Raw genomic sequence first — 26970 nt, 5'->3', positions numbered from 1 at the left:
GGAGGTATTGTCTTTTTTTTAAAAAGTATTTGTATGTTTTTATTTTTGTTTTGTTTTTTATTCAGAATCAATCAAAAATAACTATTTACCATTAACCTTTGTAGCGTTATTCACCATTTTTGTTTCGACTCAGGATGTTTACTTTCAAATCCAGGCTTTAAAATTCTGAACGGTCTCATTTCCTTGCTATCATCTTTCCGTCCCTTTGCTTGTAGGCGTCTGCACATATTGATTGCCTCCCCTTATTTCCGTGTACTTACACTCGGAGAAGAGAGAAGAGGTCTCAAGATTACTCACCGGAAATGAACTGTGAAAAGAAAATGTACGTGGGGGGAAGTTCAAAAAAAAAGATGAATGCAAAATGGTCCCCTTTTTAAAAAAGAAGTTTTCAAAGATATTCGAAATTACACAAAAGTAATAGGGAAGTAGAACCAAATAGACAATAAATGAACTCACCCAATTCCAAAACCAAAATTTTAAATTGATCAAAGGTCAAGGTTCCATTAACGAATTATGACTCCAGATCTAAGAGATGACTTCTCCCTAAACTATAGGCCTACAATTCATATTTTTGCAAAAACTTGTTTTACTTCAACAATTTTGGCTTTAAAATTCCACATTCATGCTCTCGTTTATTGCAGTAGCATTGCAAGATTATTGGAAAGAAAGTGGAGATAGAGAGGAATTTTAATTTAGTTGATGCTTACAGGACACTAGAACCTATGGGTCGTGACACCACCATGGTGCATAGGTCATACCCCGTCTCGACGCGCTTAGATAGAGTGTATGCTCCTAATCATTTCTATATAAGTCGGGTGTCACATCTGGAAGAAACACTAGAATACACAGACCACAAAGCGGTGTTAGTTACTTTGGACATAAAAAACAAAGAAATTAAAAGAAAGTCATCCCACTGGAAATTTAACAATTCTCTGTTGGAAATTCCCCTTTTCGTGGAGTTAGTTTCTACTAATCTAAATTCTTACTTACAAGATATACAAGATCCACATTTCGATTTAACACAGACATGGTCTCTCCTAAAAAGTTCTATCAAGCAGCAAAGCCAGTTAATATCTACATTAGCTCAGGGACGTAGGAGGCAAGAATATGAACAACTCAAATACACATTATTACACACGGATGATGAAATCGTTAAAACAGAAACTCTTTTAAAACTAGAAGAATTAAACAAGTATACTTATAGGGGTGCTGAGATTAGGTGTAAAAATGAAGGTGTAAGTAATGAAGGTCCTAGTAAACTATTCCTATCGTTTGAACAGAATGTGCAATCAAGTAAAATAATAAGCAACATCATAGATAGTGAGGGGAATAAAGTAGATGATTATGAAGATATTAAGAATATTTTTACAAAACACTTCACTACTATATACAGTGAAGAGCCAGTATATACTGATGCTCAAGATAATTTTCTAAAATTTTGCAACCAGCTGGACAAGACAGATGAAGATCTTTTAGGGAGTGCATTTACGCTAGACGAACTCAGGACTGCCCTGGACTCGACTAAGAACAATAAATCACCCGGTCCAGATGGCTTAACATTTGAACTCTATAAAACCTTCTTCCCCCTGCTTGGTCCTCTCTTACTGCGACTATATAGCGACGCCATTAAACTGGGACATTTTCCTCCAAATTTTAACGAAGCATACATCACACTTTTACCTAAGAAATCTGAAAATAACACTTCACCTAGCGACTATAGGCCCATTTCACTTCTCAACACGGACTATAAACTTCTCACAAAAATGATTTTCCTAAGAATGAAACCACTCATAAACCAACTTATCGGACATGACCAGTACTGTTGTATCCCGGACAGAAACATTGACGGCATGACGCATTTTTTACGGGATTTTATCATGTACAGTAAGGATAAAAACCTCAATGTGTCTCTTTTATCTGTAGATCAAGAAAAAGCCTTTGACCGAGTAAGCCATAGCTTCCTGTTCAAGGTGCTTGAGAAATGTAAAATAAGTTCCCTGTTAATCAGATATATAAAGCTTGTCTATACCAATGCAACAAGTAGATTGATAATTAATCATTCTCTCAGTAGGAGTATCCTCATACAAAGGTCTGTCAGACAGGGCTGTCCCTTATCCCCCTTCTTGTATATCCTTTGCTTGGAACCCTTCTTGGAATCTGTAAGATCTGACCCATCCATTATTGGGATAAATATACCGGGTCGTTCCTTCTCAACCATCAAAGTCAAAGCCTATGCGGATGATACAACCTTTTTTCCATCTTCAGAGCAAGATATTGAGAATATACTAAAGAAGTTTACACTTTTCGGAGAAGCTAGTGGTTCAAAAATAAATATAAATAAATCCTCTGTAATGGGACTAGGGAAATGGAAATTCAAAGAGAATTGCGCTTTCAGAATTGTTGATAAAATCAAGATTTGTGGTATTGTCTATACCTGTAATCCTTTGTTCTATTGTAAAGACCAGTGGGAGAATATTTTTGTCAAAGCCTCAAACTTAATTAAACGTTATCAGCACACAGGTTCTACAATATTTGGTAGAGCTGTATTGATAAATAGTTTGGTCATTCCAAAGATTGTCTATTTAGCTAACATTACAGAGCCACCTCCTAAATTCATAAACAAGCTGAACAAGTTAATTAGAAGCTTTATATTTAAAAACACTATTAGGAGCATTAAGCACACTACACTCATTCAAAACAAAGAGGATGGGGGGATAAACTTGCAAGATGTTAAAACAAAAATACAGTCACTAAGGCTAAAATTTGTAGGTCAAGTAGTTAGAAACCCAACAAACTTTCCCTTGACAATTTACTATTATGGTTTAAGATTAAGTAGTCTTCTTCCAATACACAATGATACTCCTCACTATTTTGGTACAGTCACTCATTCATTTTACAGATCTATTTCAAGAGTTTTACCTGGTAATGAACATTTAATACACAACAAAACCAAAGAATCATACATAACACTTAAAAAGCTGTTACAGGAAAGCCTAGTGAATAGGATTAAGTGGGGGAGAGTTCTTGGGGTGACAGAATTCAAGGACACATTCATAAACCTACACAGTAAACATATCCCACCAAAAGCTAGAGAGATTAGCTATAGACTTATCTTTGGGATGACCCCTATGGTTAGAAGACGGGCAAATGACCGTGAATGTATATTATGCCACCTTGAAAATGCTGATAACGAAAAACACATGTATTTGGAATGTCCATTATTCCTTCAAGTTAGAAGTACTGTAATGGACCTATTGGAAGCAAACTGTGGCAATTATGTAAATGTTAACTTGTCTATTATTTTAAACAAGCTGCCAAAACTAAAAAATAAAATGATACATAACTTTAACTTGATTATTGTTTCCGAATACAGGAATCTTGTTTGGGCTACGTGGCTCAAATGTCTACATAATAATAAGGTGTTTGATCCTAATCACTTGGAATTAACGTTTAGAAAAATAATGGACTTTAGGGTAGAGAATTATCTAGTTTGATTTTCATATACCTGTATAATGCTCATGTAGTTTTTCAGAAATAGGGTGTTGGGGGTCAGGGATATCTGATATTGTGTTGATTGTTCTGGAGTAAAGTATACTTGTATCATTTTTCTGTCTTTAGGGGGTTCATTGGTTAGGTAGTATGTCTTTGATATTAAATAATATTTCTATTACTGTTATTATATTTTTAGGTTAATCACTTTTCAATTGTTTATGATTTAATACTTGTGAATTATGGTAACTTACAAATAAAAACATATTAAAAAAAAAAATAAATAAAAAAAATAAAAAAAAAAAAAAAAAAAAAAAAAAGCCCACAAAAGAGGCAAGATGGCCCATAAAAGAGGCATATAAAGCCCAAAAAAGAGGCAAAGAAAAGAGGCATAAAGCCCAAGGATTCCTATGATGATAAAGCTAAAACTGAATAGCGCAAATTCTGAGGTTTCCTTAGTGGAAAATAAATTAAAAGAATCACAAATTCGTTGTGTGTTTTTGGCAATGTAATCATCTACTGATTCAGAACAAACTAAAACGATGTTAACACTTGTCTTCAGCAGGAAACAAAGGACAACCAAATGAACTATGAACATTTTTTGAAACGAGTGTCACGGGTTCGAATCCTCGGATTTTTTTATTTTAGGATCCTTAGGGCGCTTTGGGGTCCAGCCGGCTCTAATGGGTACCTGACATTATTTTGGGAAAATAAAGGCGGTTGATTGTTCTGTTGGTCACATGACAACCTACTCGTTAACCGTTTGCTAAAGAAACAGAGGATTTACTTTTCAAAGTCAGCATGATAATAGGCCAAATAGTAAAATTAGGATGAAACAGCGAATAACAAGAAACAAATACTTAACAAGATTGCTAAAACAGTTTGTGTGGAAATACAAACTCGAAATCGGCCCTCGAAGTGGTCCACTAAGGCATGAAAAAAAAATGCAGGTTTCAATATTTTCAGAAAGAATATCAGAATGAAATTTTATCAAAGGCAAATGACAGAGAAGAATGGAGAAAGAAGGTTGACAAATCTTGTTTGGTGCCCCAACGTCCAGCAGACCAAGGGATAGTTGAAAGTGGAGATTCAGTGCAATGCAAGCCTGGCCTAACTGATGTCATATAATGATTATATAATTGTTGTAATTGTTTTGAAAAGGGTCAAGCTCTTAGAGAAAGCCTGAAGAGAGAAAAAAAAACATTTCTGTAACCAAAAAAAATTTACTTTAAGTGTCTTTTATATCTACTACGCATTACGCGATTTTTTAAAACACTACTTATTAATTGTGGTTTTAAATTATCTTCCATTTATATGTATATTAAATAGATTTTTCTCTTTAAAAATTAATGTTAACATTTTTTTTATAAACGTAGTAGTTAGTATGACAGAACTTACTTGACTTAGCTACACATTTGTAAAAAAAAAGTTTACAACAATCTAAAACCGTTTGCATAAATGCGTTACAACTATGATTTGAGAATCGCCCCCATACTATATAGTCTCCACTGTTTGTTACTGTTAATAGTGAATCGTTGTAAAAATGGTGTATTTTTTATGAAAAAACTGCTTGCATAGTTGATTTAATAAATTAAATTTTTCGCTTCAGAAAATAAAAAAGTAGCTTTTGCATCAGAACTTTGAAAGGTCTATAATATCATGATGTCGGAATTTCAATATCGTTTCTAGTTTACGTGATCTAAACGGGACGGACAGACCACACAAAACTAATAGCGTTATCTATTTTTAGTAAAGAGATGACTGATTCTTTGCCCAAAGTATAAAGGGGACTAATTCAACGTTTAAAGGGGACTAATTCAACGTTTACCACCACATATGCCATGTGTGACGATGTATGTGCGAGATACAGTTAATGTATTTCTGCAGTACCTTGATCAGAAGTTTATGTATTTCTGCAGTACCTTGATCAGAATTGTATGTATTTCTAAAGTACCTTGATCAGAAGTTAATGTATTTCTCAAGTACCTCGATGAGAAGTTAATGTATTTCTGCAGTACCTTGATCAGAAGTTAATGTATTTCTAAAGTACCATGATCAGAAGTTAATGTATTTCTGCAGTACCTTGATCAGAACCCTAGATGCTTGACTGTACTGTTCGCGGAATCATAAGTTCAAGTTAAACATTTAACGTTCACACTACTACAAAGGGTCGATACAGAATAACCAATATTGATATAACCCTATAAGGAACTTTATTACAGAATGGGCCATAGTGGGGTCGGTAGCTAAAGATGATGTCATCACCAGAGTCCACAAGTAACTAACTAAAAGTCTATATCAATAATGTCAAACCCACTAACTATTTCGTCACCAAAATATCGCGTTCGAAGTCCGTCCACTAAAGTGCATCTGTAAACTAAAGTAAATGCTTAACAGATATATCCTTTCTTTCCCCATGGTGGATACCAAACAAAATGATTAACTACCAAATTAACCATTTGATTTCTTGATTTGTTTTGTCAGTTACATGAAATAGTTATGCCAAATTTCAGCTTGATTCAAGATTCGCTTTGGAGAAATAACGTATACTAACATTTAGCTTTGTCATCATAGGAATCCTTGGGCCTTGCGCCTCTTTTCTTTGCCTCTTTTTTTTTTGGCTTTATGTGCCTCTTTTTTGGGCCCTCCTGTCTCTTTTGTGAGCTTTATAAAATGCCGGACCTATTATTTATTTCTATTTAGGTTTTAGTAATCATCAATTCTGAACGAACATCCCAAACATGGGAAATAAGCAAAGAGATAATGAGAAAGTTATGGGGACTGGTCGTTGTGCTGGCCACGTGATACCCTCGTTAGCTGACGGACAAAGCAACATATGATGTTTCCATTATCTACCCTATGGATATCAAGATTAGAAATGGAAACTCAATGTCTTCCTTTAATTTATTACAATTTAAGTCTCAAGTACGCAAATTTCGATTCGGTTTCCAGATTGCATTGAACTATGCCACAGTTTCTGTAAGCCCTTGTGACGGATCATCTCCCCTTGATCTGAGCTGGCTGTAAAAATCTGAGCTCTCAAAATGCTGGTAATTTACTCTCCACGAGCGGACACCATTTGGTCTTTATTAACCTCTAAGTGTCTGGCAGCGTGTCTAGTCCATCAAGCAAACGTCTAGGTTTCACTGGTCACTTAATGGAAGTTGATGGCCTCATCCTGGACACTAGGAGAAGTCTGAACTTTTTTTTTTTCTTTTGTCAACACTTTCTACTCCATCCCTCCTCCTCCTCTCCCCACACACACATTTACTGTCCTACCCCCACAACCCACACACACATTTACTGTCCTACCCCCACAACCCTCCACACACACATTTACTGTCCTACGCTCAAACCCAACAAATCACTTTGTACATTGCAACTGTTTCGCGTCGTTTGCATTTTTTTTGTGCGATGTCCAGCGAGAACATGAATAGTCCACTAGGTGGCGTCTGTTACCAGCCTCCTGGGCGGTCATCACTTTCCAGAAGGCCATTTTTATCAAGATGAAAACCAGGAAAGATCATATAAGACTTGATGGAATTACAGGGTTAAAATGTAGAGATGAAATTGGTTCCACTATCTCTGTAGATGTATCAATCATTCATCTCTCTCTGTCATTGAAGTTCTATCAATCATTTAATCTCTCACTGTTATTGTAGTTATATGTCATTCATTTCTCTATGTTTTATTTTAGTTCCTTCAATCATCCGCAAAATACCTAGGTGTTATAATAAATGAAAAACTATCATGGAATCCACATATTGATGAAACTACAAAAAAATCAAACAAAGCATTAGGATTTATTAAAAGAAATTTCTATAAATCAAATAAGAACATAAAACTAAAATGTTACTTAACCTTGGTTAGGCCAATAATAGAATATGCATCCTCCGTTTGGGACCCCTCAACTCAAGAAAACATTAAGAAACTGGAACAGACACAAAATAGAGCAGTGAGATTCTTAACAAACGAATATTCACATTTGACTAGAGTAACACCTTTAGTAAAATCACTAAATTTAGAAAGCCTTCAGGACAGAAGGCTCAAAAGTAAAGTAGCAATCATACATAAAACACTGAACCATAATCTTCAAATACAAAAACAAAATTTAATAAAATACTCTGAAAGACACAAAGATAAAGGCACATTCCTCGTCCCATATGCTAGGACAAATTTGTACAAATACTCCTTCTTCCCTAGTGCTATTAGAGCATGGAATGGGTTGCCTGAGCTAGCCAGGAAAACCAGTGACTTGGCAGAATTTAAGTCATTGGTTAATATGCATGACTAAATGCATGACGCGTAGGACGTAATCATCTTCTTTTTTGAAGTAACAACTGTATTATATAAGATAAGATAAGAAGATCCATTTCTCTATGTTTTATTTTAGTTCTTTCAATCATTCGTTTCTCTATGTTTTATTTTAGTTCCTTCAATCATTCATTTCTCTGTTTTATTTTAGTTCTCTCAATCATCCATTTCTCTATGTTTTATTTTAGTTCTATCAATCATTCGTTTCTCTATGTTTTATTTTAGTTCCTTCAATCATTCATTTCTCTATGTTTTATTTTAGTTCCTTCAATCATTCATTTCTCTATGTTTTATTTTAGTTCTCTCAATCATCCATTTCTCTATGTTTTATTTTAGTTCTATCAATCATTCGTTTCTCTATGTTTTATTTCAGTTCCTTCAATCATCCATTTCTCTATGTTTTATTTTAGTTCTTTCAATCATTCGTTTCTCTATGTTTTATTTTAGTTCCTTCAATCATTCATTTCTCTATGTTTTATTTTAGTTCCTTCAATCATTCATTTCTTTATGTTTTATTTTAGTTCTATCAATCATTCGTTTCTCTATGTTTTATTTTAGTTCCTTCAATCATTCATTTCTCTCTATTTCATTGTAGTACCTTCAATCATTCATTTCTCTCTGTTTCATTTTAGTTCCTTCAATCATTCATTTCTCACTGTTTCATTGTAGTTTTATCAAATATTCATATCTCTCTGTCATGGTAGTTCAATTTCTAAGTGTGTAAACCCAGTTTTTTTTTTTAAATCTAAAGTTGCCCCAAACCCTAGTTGTCACGTGACCTGCTATCAGTTGACCGTTAAGGTTAACATTGACCAGATAACTGTCAGGACAAAAAGGTCAAGCGTGCATTGGTCAATCGACAGAAATGGGGAATTAACTGAATGTTGAGCACCAATTCAGAGTACTGAAACAGTTACATTATCAGAAATACCAGTTCTTCACATCCTCCACTGCCATTCAACATTTCCACGTATCCTATTGTTAATGCTGTATCGATATGACGTCAAATGCTAATTATGTAGTGATGGCACACCTTAAGTCAATGATGTAGTGATGTCACGCAATAAGTCAATGATGTAGTGTTGTCACGCAATAAGTCAATGATGTAGTGTTGTCACGCCTTAAGTCAATGATGATGTGGTGTCACGCCATAAGTCAGTAATAAAGTGGTTTGAGGCATGAATAAATGATGTAGTGATGTGACGTCAGAGGTTAATGACAAGCATGTGTGACGTCATAAGTCAATGATGTGATGTGGAGGTCATGAGGCAATAATTTAGTGACGTCACACTACTTCATCATAGACCAAAACTGTCAATTCTCGATGACGTAGTGATGTAATGTAAAGAGTTAATGATGTAGTGATGTGATGTCATTTTTTATGAGGTAAGAATGCGATGTCGTGTGTTGATGGTACGTTGATATGATGTTATTTGTTGATGAAGTACATTTACGGTGTAAAATGTTGACAAATTTATGTGAAGCTGATGTTGTTATATCAAGTGGTGAGGATGTAGCGACGATCTTTTGTTTACGTGGCAGTGTGATGTCTTGGGTTGATAATGTGGCCTTGATAATTTAGCGATGATATTCGTTTTATTTGAAATGTGTTTTCGAGTGTTGATAAAGGTCATGAGATATCGAGTGTTGATAAAGGTCATGAGATATTGAGTGTTGATAAAGGTCATGAGATATCGAGTGTTGATAAAGGTCATGAGATATTGAGTGTTGATAAAGGTCATGAGATATTGAGTGTTGATAAAGGCCATGAGATATCGAGTGTTGATAAAGGCCATGAGATATTGAGTGTTGATAAAGGTCATGAGATATTGAGTGTTGATAAAGGCCATGAGATATTGAGTGTTGATAAAGGCCATGAGATATTGAGTGTTGATAAAGGCCATGAGATGTCGAGTGTTGATAAAGGTCATGAGATATTGAGTGTTGATAAAGGTCATGAGATATTGAGTGTTGATAAAGGCCATGAGATGTCGAGTGTTGATAAAGGTCATGAGATATTGAGTGTTGATAAAGGCCATGAGATATTGAGTGTTGATAAAGGTCATGAGATATTGAGTGTTGATAAAGGCCATGAGATGTCGAGTGTTGATAAAGGTCATGAGATATTGAGTGTTGATAAAGGTCATGAGATATTGAGTGTTGATAAAGGCCATGAGATGTCGAGTGTTGATAAAGGTCATGAGATATTGAGTGTTGATAAAGGCCATGAGATATTGAGTGTTGATAAAGGCCATGAGATATTGAGTGTTGATAAAGGTCATGAGATATTGAGTGTTGATAAAGGCCATGAGATATTGAGTGTTGATAAAGGCCATGAGATGTCGAGTGTTGATAAAGGTCATGAGATATTGAGTGTTGATAAAGGCCATGAGATATTGAGTGTTGATAAAGGCCATGAGATGTCGAGTGTTGATAAAGGTCATGAGATATTGAGTGTTGATAAAGGTCATGAGATATTGAGTGTTGATAAAGGCCATGAGATGTCGAGTGTTGATAAAGGTCATGAGATATTGAGTGTTGATAAAGGCCATGAGATATTGAGTGTTGATAAAGGTCATGAGATATTGAGTGTTGATAAAGGCCATGAGATGTCGAGTGTTGATAAAGGTCATGAGATATTGAGTGTTGATAAAGGTCATGAGATATTGAGTGTTGATAAAGGCCATGAGATGTCGAGTGTTGATAAAGGTCATGAGATATTGAGTGTTGATAAAGGCCATGAGATATTGAGTGTTGATAAAGGCCATGAGATGTCGAGTGTTGATAAAGGTCATGAGATATTGAGTGTTGATAAAGGCCATGAGATATTGAGTGTTGATAAAGGTCATGAGATATTGAGTGTTGATAAAGGCCATGAGATATTGAGTGTTGATAAAGGCCATGAGATGTCGAGTGTTGATAAAGGTCATGAGATATTGAGTGTTGATAAAGGCCATGAGATATTGAGTGTTGATAAAGGCCATGAGATATTGAGTGTTGATAAAGGTCATGAGATATTGAGTGTTGATAAAGGCCATGAGATATCGAGTGTTGATAAAGGCCATAAGATATCGAGTGTTGATAAAGGCCATGAGATGTCGAGTGTTGATGATGTTGCGATGTGATGTGAAGTTCAAGGGTTAGGGTGTCAATGTGGTGTCATTTGTCAATGTGGTGTAATATAAAGATGAGGAGGAAATGGTGTGTGTGATAGTCAAATATAGCGATGTCAAAAAAAAGAAATACAGAACTAAAGAAAGTTTTGCAGTCGTTCATTGTGTGAACATAGACAGTTTCACACACACACAGAGGCGTAGTGAGCAAAATGTACGCCCTGGGCCAAAAACTTTATTGGCGCCCACCACCCCATTTTCCATTAGCATCACGTAGAAATATAGGCTAATAAATTAAAATGTATTTTATAATAATATAATACAAATACTCTTAGAATGTATTACCTAACTAAAATATCTACAATAATCTTTTTTGGCACCTCTCTGAGTATGGTGCCCCCTCACTACGCTTCTGCATACACCATAACATTTGTAAAAAAAAAAAAAAAAAAGCTTCCAACGGTTAAAGTCGTTAGAATGTTATCTTCTTGTTATCGAAATTGGTTATTTTCGTGTAACGCTGGGCAGGGTGATGGATTAAACACTTGAAGATTGATTGTGCACCGTAACACAACACTTGGAGGCTCTCACTCCGGCCGGACACGATGTTTGATCTCAGTCTGAGTGTGAAGATTGCGTCTTGGCCAAGTCGCCTTTTGAGAGAAAAGATCGGGAGAGATGAGAAGGGGGGGGGAGGGGGGGGGTCTGAACTAAAGTGAAATCAAATACATCGATTGTCTTCACCCCCACCCCCTGCAGAAAAATGATAAATGGAGGCACAGTGAAGAGTGGTCTAAATTGCTCTCAATCTTATACCAATATACAGTAGGTCTAAAGATGTTACATTAAAAAAAAAAAAGAAAATGTACAACTCTTATCTTATAAAATACAGACGTTACTTCAAAAAAGAAGATGATTATGTCCTACGCGTCATGGATCTAGTCATTCATGTTAACCAATGACTTAAATTCTGCCAAGTCATTGGTTTTCCTGGGTGAATCAGGCAACCCATTCCATGCTATCTCATATGGAACGAGGAATGTGCCTTTATCAACTCAAATCAGTTTGCACCGAAATTCAAGACCGGGGGGTTGTTTCTCATCATTATTGGAGATTTTTCATGTCTGAAAACCTGTCAATACATAGCTTTTTGGTGTATCGGGTGTACAAAGTAAAGGGGCTGTGTTGAACATCTTTTTAAAAGTTAGATAGCGCTTGTTTTTCTATGTTTATTACTGCAGTTGTTTTTTTTTTATTTTTAAATCTTCAGTTTGTTACTATTTTTTAGTTGGCAATGTTGAAGTTCAGTTAAGCGTGAAAACATCCAAAAGTCTAGACTACTTCATCGTTAACAGGGGCGTAGCTAGGAATTTTCCATCGTTAAGTTGCCCCGGGTGGGGGGGGGGGTAACCTCTTTGGGAGCTCCTGAATTTTGCGTGATATTTAATTTTTTAATGTAAAAAACACTCATTTGGGGGCCTGGGGGGATTTTCAAATTCTCCCCCTCCTCCCCCCAACCTAGCTACGCCACTGATCGTTAACAGATGTTTTAAGTTCTTCATTAAAAGTTTACACATTTATTCTGGAAAATAAAGAAAAGGGGTGGGGGGTGAGAGAAGTGATAAAAGTAATCTTGGGTTTTGGTCAAATTTGACAAGTTTAAATATAATACGCCTACAGCGGTTTAGTTGTCTACCAGCAGTTTGGGGCTCCAAGCTAACGACCGTCCACAACGGTTAGTGTCGGTTAGGTACAATAAATAATTGTGTTAAGTTTTAACATGATCAGAAAATGGATGCGGGAGAGGTAGTATCTTTAAAGTTTTTGACCAGACAGATAGAGTGCGTGAATATAAACTTTGTAAAACAAAAAGTTCATGCAGTGTGAAACAAACGTTTTTATTTCCCTTTTTTCTTTTTGGAAAATATAAGATTTAGAACAATATGACTGTCAAAATCTTATTTCAATCAACGCATTCTTCCAATGAGGTTCATTTGTCTATACACTTTCACGGTCTCTCTGTCTCTCTCTCTCTGTCTTACTCTCTGACTCCAAGAAAACACACCAAACACATACACTTTTCTTCCCTTTTTTTTTACATGATTCATACACACAATTTTCCCTTTTTCTCTGTCTCTCTCTCTCTCTCTCTGTCTGTGTGTCTCTCTCTGTGTCTTTGTCTCTATCTTTCTGTCTCTCTTTCTCTGTCTCTCTCTTTCTATCTATATCTCTGTCTATCTTTGTCATTGTCTCTCTTTCTTTCTGTCTCTCTCTCTTTCTGTCTGTCTGTCTGTCTCTCTCTCTGTCTCTCTCTCTTTCTCTGACTCACTCTATGTCTCTGTCTCACTGTTTCTGTCTCTTTTTCGTCTCTCTGTCTCTCTCTCTCTCTGTAAAACGCCTATTAGAACCACCCTCCTTACTTTTCATCCTCTCGCATCTTTCCTGACATCGCAAATGTCATTCCATATGACATCTCCAGGTTCATCAATGCCAGGTGTTTACACCACCCATGGTTCTCTGCATTCCATCATAAATGTAACCATGAAACCAGCGTTTATGTTCTGTCTGTCCCAACATCTGGGGAATACCGACCGGAAGTGGATGTCTCATAAAACCTCACATTGGCATGTTTATGCTGCTCTGTCGTTCGGTTATTATTTTAGCAGGCTGTAAAACGCAAGCTACTCCGCCATGATTGTTTTGTGTTGCGTATCTGTTATATTTAGATGAATAGATTTAAAAGCGCATGACCCAAAACCTGATTTGGTTATGACCTTCTCCTAGATGGGCAGCCAACCAAGGCTGTCGAGCCCCTTCTGCCCTAAGCTTACTGATTTAGGTGCCAGTGGCTCACCTTTGCACCTTTTCCTGTCGGTGATAACAGTTCCGCCGGGCTCAGTATCTGAATCACACGTGAAGGCCATGACTTGGACTTGTTGTCAGAGCATCTTTAAGACCCATGCCATTGGAAGCATTTTATAGGCAATGGTGGGCTTAGAACCATTACCACTATATATATATATAAGAGAGAGAGAGAGAGAGAGAGATAGATAGATAGATAGATATAGATAGATAGATAGATATCTATTCAATAATTACACATAATCACCTTGCTACTGCTACCAAATTGTCGCCATGGTTTCATAGTAAACCAGAGGCTGACCGATTGACGTCACAATACTGTCGACATCGGCAATGATAGAGTTAGACCTTAACTGATTCCCAACTGGCCCGAACTGTTGTGTAACGGCCACTGACACTCAACGCCGTCAATAATCGCCAGTCTGACGAAGACACTCAAGACTGTAATATATACTTCCTAGAAGATAAGCGACGCCGACACTGGCATAGAATCGAGCTCAGTAAATACAACTCCAACACTGGCACCCTATAAGACGAAATAAACACAAAACTCAACTTCTTCTCTAAAACTAGAAATAGTGACAACCTCATATAACATATAATAAGAGATATCACAAACGAAGTAACTCACCCTAAGCAGGGGTCCAAAAATCCTACAGAATAATAAGTCCAAGGAACTAGTATTTGTTTACACAAACTAATAATTTTTTTACGGACCAACACACCGTCCGTTTCAACCATATTTGGAGCGTGAACTGCCTTATGACAAAGAATGACCAATAAATGTCACCGGACTTTGTGACATAGCAAACACTTCAAAACAACAATACGCACTCTCGCCCCGTACAAGGATTACGAGTAGATGTGGGAGAAAGCAAAAGACACTTGTCTAAACTACGTGACAATGGTAAAATACAAAATATCCTGACTAAAATCCTTTTAGCTTTTTTATGCATTTTTTTTTTCTCAAACAGCTGTCCAAATGTTGTTTTTTTTTTGTTGTTTTTTTTTGGGTTTGGGGGGGGGGCATTTGCCATTGATCTTACCAGCTGCATTTAGGCATTTATTGTTTGTTTTTTTATTTTTAATGCTCAGATTGCCATACCAGTCAGTGATATTAAAACTTAAAATATTACAGATGTGAGCGTGATAAAACATAGCTAAGGCCTTTTCGTTAACACTGCAACATTACTGTAATCTTTGCTACCCTTTAGTGCTGATACAATCAGTATTTGCAGTAACATTTTAGCCTTCATATAATAAGATACATAAACATGAAAAAAAAACATAATAGGTAACTCGTTTTAATAATTACGAGTAATTAATCGACAATTGATTATTGATTCATGTCAATGAATAATTGAGCGAAGTTTCAACTTGATCCGAGAATGGATGTGGGAGAAATAACGTTTACAAACGTTTTACAAGACAGACAGAGTTGATATAAACTTTAAAACAAAAATGAGGCTTAGCGAACTTAAATTATCGGGATTCGAACACTAGACGTACTTGCTTGCGGTCTTAGTCTAACTCCTCTCCCCTTGCCAAACTAAATAAGCAAACTGTTTGCTCTCATCTTTTTACTTTTTCAATTCCTGCTTTTTGCATATGGAAAACGGCTCTGACAATTTTTCTATAATTTTAACAGTTTATTTTAATCATCGGGAAAAAAAAATCACTAGCTGATTGGCCATGTTTATAACCCCATTATAATATTTCAGATGTATTTAATTACCTTGAAATTAAATTTTGGCTTGAAGTATTACAAGAAATGAATAGATTGAGAACTCATAGACCACTATTAGCTTCTTAAAGAAGAAATTGAAGTAGAAAATTAAATCTATTTTTAAATTTTTAACAAATGTTATTTCCCCTTGACGTAACCAATCTCTGTATTCTCTCACATGCATACATTTGTGCGAAATATAATTTTGTTTTGTTTCCACAGATTTTTGGCTTATTTCATGGAGACTTCTGTTTGTATTTTGATTCTGCCAGGAAGAGAAGAGAAAAAAAATCAGCCCAACCAGTCACTTCGGGGGAAAACGTTGGGAGCCTGGTACGCGGGGAGTCGAGGACAACTGCAGGGCTGGCCAATCGATACTTTGTCTATCGATCTTTCATCGGGAATTCGTGGTGTGCGGGGACACGTCGGCTGCTGGACCGGACAAATCTCTATTTATCTACAGGCTGCTGGACCAGACAAATCTTTATTTATCTACACTGACAAAATTATAGTCATCTTCATCTTCACGTTTTTCCAACTTTTTGGGATTATTGAAGGCAGGAGTGCAACTGATACGATCAGGGCCGGACTTACAATAGTGCAGATTGTGAGGCTGCTCAGGGCCTAACTCTTAATGGGGGCGAAGCCTCCACAAACTAAAAAATTAAACATTAAAATTAAAAATAAATAAAAGCACAACAACGGGATTTAATTTACAAGAACTTAATTCTCCTTTTAAAAAAAAAATGGCATGATTTCAAAAATAATTCATATAATTTAAGTGTATTTTTATAGGCACTTGAACAATAGAGTTCGGACTTCCACACTCTGTTCAGGGCCTCCACCTCTTTAAATCCGGCACTAGAGATTTATTTGTGCTGCAAGTTTGCAATTAAGGCTATTATATTATAATAATACTAGGGCTTGTCTTCCAGTCCCAAGATTAAGGAGGATTACATCATTACACGCGGCTACGCAGTCCACGCTGTGATCTATATTTTTTTGCCAAATCCAGCGCAGACTTAACCGATGTCTACAAACAGGGCCGGCCTTAAGCTTATTTAAACTAGGCAGCCGCCTAGGGCCTCCGATTGGTGTGGGCCTCACACAGGAATCAAAACAGTTCTTATAGAAGAAATAGCGACAGTTGTGAACAATTTTATTGTTGGACTCACTACGTTGTTTTTTTTAAATAAATAAATTATTATTTTTTTTCACTGTTTATTTTTTTTTTCTATTTCGTGCACCAAATTCACTTCGCCGAGGGCCTCCAATAATCTTATGGTCGGTCCTGTTGCTGTTGGTCGGTTGAATTTCTCTTTTCGCCACCTACATCTACAGCTGTCCTTTGGCAGTAGATTTGCTCTAGGTCTCCGAAGTGTACTTAAACAGTAGAATGTCAGAATTGTACGAAACTTAAGTCTACATAAAAACTGTGATCTTCTCGTCGTCTGCTTTTTTTCTCGTTTGACGTCATGCCATTCAAGAAAGATGCCAAGATTCTCACCGCGATGTGCCTTTTTTGGCAGAAGTGTTCTCTTTGTTGCCATTTTGATATTTTTATATCGAGTCAACAAAATGAATAAAAGCAACAACAAAAAAAAAATAATTTAAAAAATGCAGTAACATAGAAAAAAAGAAGATAAAGCGAAATGGGGAAATGCGACTGCCATATAAGGGAACTAAAAGAACATTAAAAAAAAAAGTAAGAAATTGAAAATAGGAAGATTATGGGAGACATAAAGTAAAGTAACTTTTCCATTTGAGACCATGCAATCTATATTGCAGAGGATGTTAAGGTCATCTGATTCTTTTGTCAATGGTTAACGATCAACCGCCTTTGCTTATGCTATTTTCAATACGCCTAATTGTAAGATCACTTTTGCAATCTAAATAGCTAAATAGTAGTTACTTATTTATATAAGTCAACACCCATCTTGCCAGTGGCGTAGCTAGGGTGGCTGAGAAGGAGGGTCCAAATTTGAAAATCTCCCTGAGTGTCCGAAATTTTATTTTACATAAATATTACGCCACTATCTCATTTCATCATGTCGAGTTTTAAAATGCAGGGCCCCCCTTAAAGAGGTCAAGCCCCCCTAGCTCCAAAATCCCTAGCTACGCCACTGCATCCTGCTAACATACATAAATCTGAAAAGAAAATGATTCTGTTATTTTATATTAAATTTCGATTACAATTTTCCTTTGTGTTGATGGAAACCTGTAACCGATACATTCTACCAAAATTAATTTCTCTTTTTTTTTTCTACGTCAGAAATAAAAAATATTTTACGAAATTAAATTTACAGAAATAAAAGAAAGTTCTATAGTTAATATGTTAGTTGTTTTTTTTTAAATAGATCCATTGATATTGCCAAAAATACTTGTCCGGCTGAGTAGCCAAAGTAAGACATTGAAAGAAAAAAAAATTAAAGGCTGTGAGCAGACGTGAGCGAGAGTTTGGGCGGGAAGAACAAGCCGTGAAACATCAGCAGCAGACGCGAGGGACAGTCGCTCGGTAAGACGGAGAGGGTCGGACGTATTAACACACACACACCCGCTTTGGCAAATAGGACGACCTGGTCCTTCCCCTCTATTACACACACACGCACGCACGCACGCTCTCGTACGTCGGGCTCATAATCTCGCTTGTCGGTGTGAGCGTGTGTTTGGTATAAACAGATAAATACAGCAACAAACATACAACAGTCCGTTTGACAAACCAGCTAATAGAGATGTCGAATTGAGGTTTCATTCCAGTGTTGCATTCTTGTGTAGTGGGTGATTCCCAGCAATCACTATCTCCCCCCTCTCACGCGCCTATTAGAAAAGAAAAAAAAAATTAGGCGCCGTTCGCATCTTTCAAGTATGGGCGTGTGAGCGACTCGTGATCCTCTCATTCAGCTCACCAAATAAGGGACACTGTTTACCCCCCCCCCCTCCCTGCCTTCTCATTTCTTCCCTGTTTCCATATATATGCATGTATTCATCCCTCTTTCGTCACTCGAGAGAGTAAGGCAGTCTTGGCAGTCCACGAGTCACGTCTGGAGGCTTGACACGGGAAGCGACACATGATTTCTCTCCCCCTTTGCTTCAGTTCTGTGTATGCGTTTTGTTTCTCTTCTTCTGTTCATGTTTCCCCCTGCCAAATTTAGAACAGCAAAGTGTTCGATCAACTAATTCTACTATCTATCTATTTTGTTATCCTAATAACAACTGCAGACGATCGCTAAAACAGTCATAACATTGCAATGTAGTCGTGTTGTCAATATCAGACGAGAAACCCTTTGAGGACGACTTCACCCGCGCGCTAACGTGTAAGCGGATTCGATCAAAATCATCCTTGCGTTGTGTCTGTGTCTACGCTAGTTCTCGGTGCTTTGATACGCATTCATTCTTTGGAAGCACGGACATGTATATCTTGTGGTTTATTCTGGCAATCATTCTGCTAATGAGACTTCAAAACCTTGGATGCAGTGAGTAGCCTTTTCCATATTCTTTAATCCTGTGATTCCTGTGGAATCTAGGCCAGGTCATTCTCGCGATGACAAGTAGGTCACGGTTTAATTGATTTTTTTTTCTCAAACATGTGTTTGTTTATTTTGACATATGATGCTCCGATAGTATCGCTCCATTTTTGTTATTTAGGCGTTTGGTTAGCAAGCTGGGGCACTTATAACCAGAGTCTTGATAATCATGACACCAAATTAGTCGCCTCGACGTTTGCTACTGTAGTAAGATGCAGAGATTAAGCCTGTCAATTTTTACCGAAAAGGAAGGGGGAGGGGGCTTGGGAGGTCATCGCTATATTGCAAAGATCGTGATAAATCACTTCCGGGGCAGTTTCCTTTCTGACTAGAAAGATTTTCAATATTTTAATAACTTTGATTCATTCACGGGGGACTCTACCTACACGACCACAGCCTCGCACACACACACGCACCCTCACATGTACCCACACACATTCCCTGGCCAACTCTTCATATCCGTTGCGTAGGGATTAACTGAAATAATGTAATCCACCGTTCCTTACGCTCGCTTCAGTTATGATTTTATATGAAAGATTAATACGATTAAACACAGTTGATAAAATACCGGATCTCCCTCGCCTTCCTATAGGCACAGGAATATGATATTACAGTGACCCTAATCAGTTTCACGGGCTCAAGAAAACGATCGTTCATCCCTCCAAGAAACCCGAAGATTCGAAGTGGGAAAAACACACACACACAAAACCGGAGTTATCCTCTAGACCTATGTATCAGTAAATTAAAAACAAAATAGCGTCATGACATTCCGTAATAGAACGCCTTCCTCAAATTAATATACGATTCTCTTTCCATAGCTTCATATGTTCTTTATTAGTCGTAGATAGGGGCGCAATGAGCCCTTCGCGTCATGGTCGCTACGCCACTGATCCTAGAGGCCTAGATAAGATGTATAAATGGCATAGGCCTAGTTTGTATTAGTAACCTATTCTGTTTAAGTTCTATCACTAACTTATTTTGTATAAGGTTTATCATTGACTTATTCTGTATAAGGTCTATCACTGACTTATCTTGTATATAGTCTATCACTGACTTATTTTGTATAATATATATAAATAACTTATTTCATACAATGTCTGTATAATATATTATTATATTATTATATTATTATGTTATTATATATTTTATATATATATATATATATATATATATATATATATATATATATATATATATATATATATATATATATATATATATATATATATATATATATATATATATAAGTGGCTTATTCTGTCTAAGGTCTCATTTATTTAAAGAGTCAGCTAATACGGCTTCTTCGAAATATATCAGACATGCCCTATATAGTTACAGACATTATTTCCTTTGTTTCTTGTTCACAAGCACGCTTTTATTCAAGTATTGTATCCTTTCGCTCTGTCATTCCCTTACGATCTTACTCATTAATCCTTTCTATTTCAATCTTATTCTCCTGAAAACGGACCCACTTTAGTAAGTATTCATCAGACAATTTATCGCTAGTGATACTTACCGATAGGAAAAACAAAACATATGCAATAAAATCAAGTTAGCACCCAGGAGGCGCTGTGGCTGAGCGTTAAAGCGCTTGGCTTTCGAACCGGGTTCCAATCCTTGTGAAGACAGGGATTTTCTATTTCGGATGTTTGGGCGGCTCTGAATGGGTACCTGAAATTAGTTGTGCTAGCCACATGATAACCTCGTTAACCGTAGGCCACGGAAACAGATGGCATTTACATCATCTGCCCTATAGACCACAAGGTCTGAAAAGGGAATTTTACAACTTAACTAGCACCCAGCGGCAATGGTGAGTCTTTTTCTTAGTGTGTAGATCTACACTGTGAAGGAAACTATCAGTATGAAGGAACACAATGTGTAGACAAGCATCGGCGGGGCAAAAAGGGACTAAGTCTCATTATGATATACTAATTTGTAGATCTATTGATGCGTGATATGAAACGCCTCTGTCATGATATCAATACTTGGAGGGGAAGGGCTAGCATAAAGGAGGGATCATGAATCGCTGACCAGGAGCAAGAAAAAGGCTCCAAATTTGTGCACCTCTGGTGCTTTGAAACGCTCAGATTGTGACCTTACATGTAACTCTAGGATTTGTTTCTTTAGTCACAAGCGATTTCCCAAGGCTCAACTATCGTCTATCTTTCGAATGAAGAGTGTAAGCCTTATTTAAAATTATTTCAAGAAACGGGCACCTCTTCAGCTGTAATATCAAACAAACGCTCTTGCATATTTCTATTCCCTTTTCCCCTTTCTAACAAGACAATACATTGGAAGTAAAACCCGTTTCTTTCACACTCTGTGCGATCAATAAGGCGGCAAACGGATTTCTTTGAACACCCCCTCCCCTCCTCCCTCATGTATTCTTGAAACGCTTTCTGCCTCGTCCTTCCATATTTTCTTTCTTTGACCTAGTTACTCGCCTTAGTCACAGGGCCTTTGTGGCTTTCTTTAGTCCAGACTAATCGCCATAGTGGTTAAGGTGTAAACGCTTGGCGTCCGAAACGGGGGTATTGGGCTCGAATCCTGTGGAAGACTGGGATTTTTACTTTCAGAATATTTAGGGCGCCTCGGAGCCCATCCAACTCTAATGGGTACCTGGCATTAGTTGGGAAAAAGTAAAGGTGGTTGGTCGTTGTGCTGGCCACTTGACACCCTTGTTAACTGTGGGTCATATAAACAAATCATCTGCCTCATAGATCACAAAGTCTGAAATGGAAACTTCACTTTTTTTTAATCGTTATAGTAAGCCTGAGACGTGGCAACGTGGTTTACATTCACCACATGTTGCCACGTCACAGTTCCGCTTACTATGAAAATTAGTCACGCTTTAGTCCACTTTTCTTCCGCCACTTAGGTCCTTCAGTGTCACACTGTCTGCATACACGAAAGCTTGTCACTGATTTCCTTTCAAAATCTGACCTTATCAACCGGGGTCAGAGAAGAAGAGATACCTGACCCATATTTCACCGAATTCATTAAATTTGAGAAATCGATGCCATTTCTAAATTTTATAATGATTGAATAATTTGTCAATGTACAGCTAACATACATAAATTCGTAATTACTGACTTAACACATTTTTTTTAATAACAGCAAACGTAATTTTAACTCATGATTTTAGTTTAAAAGTTAAAACGTAAATTCTAAGGTTTGTCTCTGAATTCTTTGTTGTTGTATTTATCACACGAGATTGTCCGCAAGGCGGATGTAGCTGGTGAACTATCCGAGTCTGGATCGGGGTTATAATCTCTAGTATAGTTGCGATATAACTTCTGTCTGAGGAGCTTTATCAGACCATCTTTATCTGACCAGCTTTATCTGACCAATTTTATCTGACCAGCTTTATTTTACAAGCTTTATCTGACCAGAATTGTCTGACCAGCTTTATCTGATCAGTTTTATCTGATCAGCTTTATCTGAGCAGCTTTATCTGATAAGCTTTATCTGACCAGCTTATCTGATCAGTTTTATCTGACCAGCATTATCTGATCAGCTTTATCTGACCAGAATTATCTGACCAGCTTTATCTGACAAACTTTATCTGACCAGCTTTATCTGACAAACTTTATCTGACCAGTTTTCTTTGTTTAGAGTGTGAAATATCTAGAAATAAATTATTTAATACTTTACTCTTTCTGTCTCCGTCTCTCTCTCTCTCTCTCTCTCTCTGTCTTTCTCTCTCTCTCTCTCTTTCTTCTCTGTACAGTGTTACGGCCTGCAGGTCATATCTTCCTTCACTTCTCCCACGTGCATGAACCGGAAGTAAAAATCACATTCATGATTCATTTGATGTACACGTTTGGGGCTTTAGAAATAAAGAGTATTACGTCCTAGACTTAACCACCTTCAGGTCGAAGAGATGTGAGCAGGATTCGAACTCAGAACTATCGTGATGACAATCTGAAGGACATTCCACCAACCATGTGGTTAAAGCACATTGGAGACATCACATCTGCAAAACTTTTTTTTTTCATTGTGTATAATTATAATAATAATAAGCCTTGTCTTCGAGTCCAAAAATAAATGAGGGATGCATTATTTCCCGTAGATACGGATCCCCAGCTGTGACCTACAAATAGTAATATAAATAATAGAAACGCATAAAAATAAAAAAAAATAAAAGTAGGATGAAAAATCTTTCTTTTATGTATAAAATAAATGGATTCATTCTTATGACTAATTGCTTTAATTAAACTAGAAATAGTTGCCAAGAACAGAGGCTAGTGTTCATGTGATTTTCATTATCGGCTTACGTAAATCTGAATGAAACAGGATTGCCTACTTAATTTAGGTAGACTAACTCTTAACGAAACAAATAGAAAGCAGGCTCCCTTAAGAGACGCACAATAAGAGAACTCAACAAACTGTCTAGAAAAAAAAACAAGATTTTTTTGTAGTCTTTAATACAAGAAGACGCTATATTCAAGTAACCGATTTCTTTTTGACGCTTATAATATGGATTGTTATTTCTTGATTGCTATGCTATTTATTTGTTGTTTTTTTTTGTATTAAGATTGTTATCACATGTATTGATCTGTGTTCTTTGTTCTACCTTTGCCTTAGAAATAATGACATCCATTAGTGCTCCCATTAATTAGACAACGTAATGAGTTTACTCTTATTAAATACAGAATTTTTTTTCCCGTTGGCGTTAAGAAACATGTGGAACATCCAACTCGCCAGCCCTCCCCCCACGGTGAAGACCCCCCACTTTTCCATTTCTATTTAAATTGTTGAAAACATCTGTGTTGATTTGTGGCCAATAGTTAGCATAATGAAGAACTGTTAATGAACATTGTCAGGCGAATAATATTGAATGATATTTTGTTCCTAATTAGCGGACAAGAAAGGTTCTGAAATAAGAGAGATGTGTGAGAGAGAATGAGAGAGAAAGAGAAACTAAGAAGATTTAGACTTTATAAGGCCCTAAGCTAGTTTAGAAATGGGCCCTAGTCCTAGCATATGGAACGAGAAATGTACATTTATTTTTATGTCTTTCTAGACCCCCACTATGTGGAGAGAGATTGTGACCAAAAAAGCTATGGAAAGGTAAAAAGCATTGATCTCTGCTCTGGAAGAAAAGCGTGCTGATTTTTTTGTTTACTTCCAAAGCCAAAGACATCTTAGCCAGGGATATATGTGAACGGGTGTGTCTCTCTGAAATAGGGCTCCACAGTCACACCAAAAACGTGTTCTACAAGATGAACCAGTGGCGGACTGGCTAAATGGGCATTCGGGCAAATGCCCGGTGGGCCGGTACCCAACTGATCTGGTAGGGCCACGAAAGGGCCGCATAGATGCCACGCATCAAATTGTTAAAGTTGTTATAAAACCTAATAAAAGAGCCCTCTGCGCGTTGTGTTAAAAAAACAACGTTCACGGACTCTACAGTGTAATACTATTTTAATATAACACATTTTCCTAAAATTGTGATAGCCTAGGCCTACATCCTTAGACAGTGCTACTAGTAGTAGGCTTCATCCTTTTAGGGTCTACACATTTAGGGATTTAAAAGCAACGCAAGGCCTATATTTCTATAAAGATGTAGAGTTCACTGTATGGATGCATAGCGATACCAACTTAACATAATGACTTTGAGGACAGGTAGGCCTAGAATTGGATGCCCATCATATGGTATAGAAATCATGGGCCGGATTGTATAGAAATGCCCGGGTCGAGATCGACTCCCAGTCCGCCCCTGAGATGAACCATACTCGCACTACGCCTCTGAAGGAGGCCAACTCAAACAATATAACTAATAATTCAACTCCCACAACAAAATGTCCAAGTATTCATTCTCTTGATGTCTTGACTGTTTTTTTTTTTTTTCTGTTGCAGTGTGTTGTCAAACTAATATTTTTTGGTGAGGCGTCCCTAAGTTTAATCCAGGTCATAACTACTAACTGAAATTATTCAGTGTACATGACCTTATTAAAGTAATTATATTTTATATTTGATCTATGAATATAGTCTAATCAAGAGTCAACGATTACACAAACGAAAATTAGAAAATACCTTAAATACCTTAAAAATTGTATATTTATATATCAGGGTACTTTAGCTCCATTTCTCTAAATAAAACAAAAAATAATTTCCACTATATGATCAAGTAATATTTTGAAATTGATTCGTGTATTGTCATCGACTAGTTTACAATTTTAACTGGATTCGAGAATGAATGTGGGAGAAAAAACGTAAAAAAAAAAAAATCCTCCCAGACAGACATACGGACAGACGGAATCCAGATAAGCATATGTTAGTATAAATTTTGTAGAAAAGAAAGTCACTGGTCGAAGACGACGAATGAGTTGATGATCCCTGGGATCGTCCCCTTTAGGTTTTAGTCCTTGCTCTACACACTCACACACACGCATACAAACACAGTCCTCAGACAAAAAAAATCCGTGTCAACATTGGCTTGTAGTCCAAGAGATGTTTCTTCAGCCTTCTCTTGCCCGGAACCTAATTAGACCAAGTGATGGGTCATTATGTGGACACCTGATTAATTATGTATGCACGTACGTGAGGAATGTATTCTCTGGGGAGGGGAGGGAAGGGAGAGTATGAGAGGAGAAAGTGGTCGTTTCATCTCTGGCGAGCTCGGATTGTTTGGGGTTTTGATTTTTGAAGGGAAAAACAAAACAATCTCAGTAAGTTGGTGTGAAGGAAAGATGAAGGATGCGTTGTTTGTAGTCTTAGCGCGTGATGTGGCAAAGAGCGTCTTCAGCTGTTGGATTAATATTGTTGTCTGGAACAGCGACGTGAAGTTATTGTTTTAGGTCGTGCTGTGCCTGGAGTTATGATTTAAAATTACATTTTTTTTTATTTCTTTTTTATTTTGAGAAATCGTTTAAAAGACAAGAAAAATATATTGCAAACTACATAAGGCAAATTTTACATGTTTGATACAGTGGTGTAGCTAGGGAGGGGGTGGGAAAGGGGGGATAATTTGAAAATACCCGCGGGCCCCCCAAATGATGGAAAACTCATAGCTACGTCCCTGGTTAGATATAAAATAAAAATTCCCATTCTTTAGGGCAGATGATGTAAAGGTCATCTGTTTATATGGATCACGGTTAACGAGGGTGTCATGTGGCTAGCACAACGACCAACCGCCTTTACTTTTTCCCAACTAATGAGCTGCGTTGACTCAGGGGCGTCCAAATATGCCAAAATTAAAAAGCCCAGGATTCGAACCAGGGAACCTCGGTTAAGAAGCCAAGCGCTTTACCACTCAGACACTGCACCTCTGAGTGAAATCATCGACGTCATAAAAATCTCAGATTTTTTAAAAGTCACAGTTTTCATTTTACTGTCTCTGTCCTGCGTTTTTCCAACCTGCCCCCAAGAAATATTAAGAACTGACCATATAATACAGGGTGGGGCATAAAGATCTCCCACATTTGGAGTGGGCACCGTATGGGCTGTAGTGGCAATAGAGAGGCAGGACATGTTCCACTCGGTAAGCTAGGTTCTATCTTTTTTAATTATTATAACAATATTTCTTCCTTGTTCATATTACATTAATTTTCATAAACATACGTATTTTGTTTTCTCTAGATAGTATAGTTATTGTGGTTGCTACATTGGAAATTGGTGTGATTTTTATGCCCCTCACTGTATCTGAATTTATAAAAAGCCCCATATCTCGATTAGCTTAGGGCCTTTTAAATTAAAAATACGTCCCTGCTGTTGGATGTAGGTTAATTTAATAACAAGTTTGGTCACCCAAGACGATAAGTATCGTTATATAGCCTATCGTTACTTAGTAGTAACAAAGTGACATGTTACTATGGAAACGTAAACGAAGAAAGAAGGATTCTGATTCTCGTTATGGAACAATCTCGATCTCATTATAATATCAGTTGATGTTTTAATATAGAATTATATTTTTTTAGAAGCCCACGGGGACAACTGG

General features: G+C 36.9%; 2 protein-coding genes across 3 annotated transcripts in view; both read left to right on the top strand.

Annotated features, from left to right (window-relative positions):
* LOC106062356 (uncharacterized) overlaps positions 1-17740 on the top strand; it is a 124889-nt gene extending 107149 nt beyond the window's left edge. The window contains exon 9 of the mRNA XM_056007082.1: positions 15727-17740. The gene's annotated coding sequence lies outside the window, so the exon portion shown is untranslated. The remainder of the gene's footprint in view (positions 1-15726) is intronic.
* A 448-nt stretch (positions 17741-18188) lies between these two features.
* The window catches only part of LOC106061575 (uncharacterized), a 77628-nt gene continuing 68846 nt past the window's right edge, over positions 18189-26970 (top strand). The window contains exon 1 of one of the 2 annotated variants that reach the window (XM_056006536.1): positions 18189-18604. The gene's annotated coding sequence lies outside the window, so the exon portion shown is untranslated. Of the gene's footprint in view, positions 18978-26970 lie in introns of both variants that reach the window. The other variant, XM_056006535.1, reaches the window with a different exon arrangement.

Source organism: Biomphalaria glabrata, chromosome 12 (genome assembly GCF_947242115.1).
Source record: "Biomphalaria glabrata chromosome 12, xgBioGlab47.1, whole genome shotgun sequence".
In the NCBI taxonomy this organism is placed as follows: Eukaryota; Metazoa; Mollusca; class Gastropoda; family Planorbidae; genus Biomphalaria; species Biomphalaria glabrata.
Note: the sequence above shows the minus strand (reverse complement) of the source record. Positions and strands in the feature narration are given on the sequence as shown.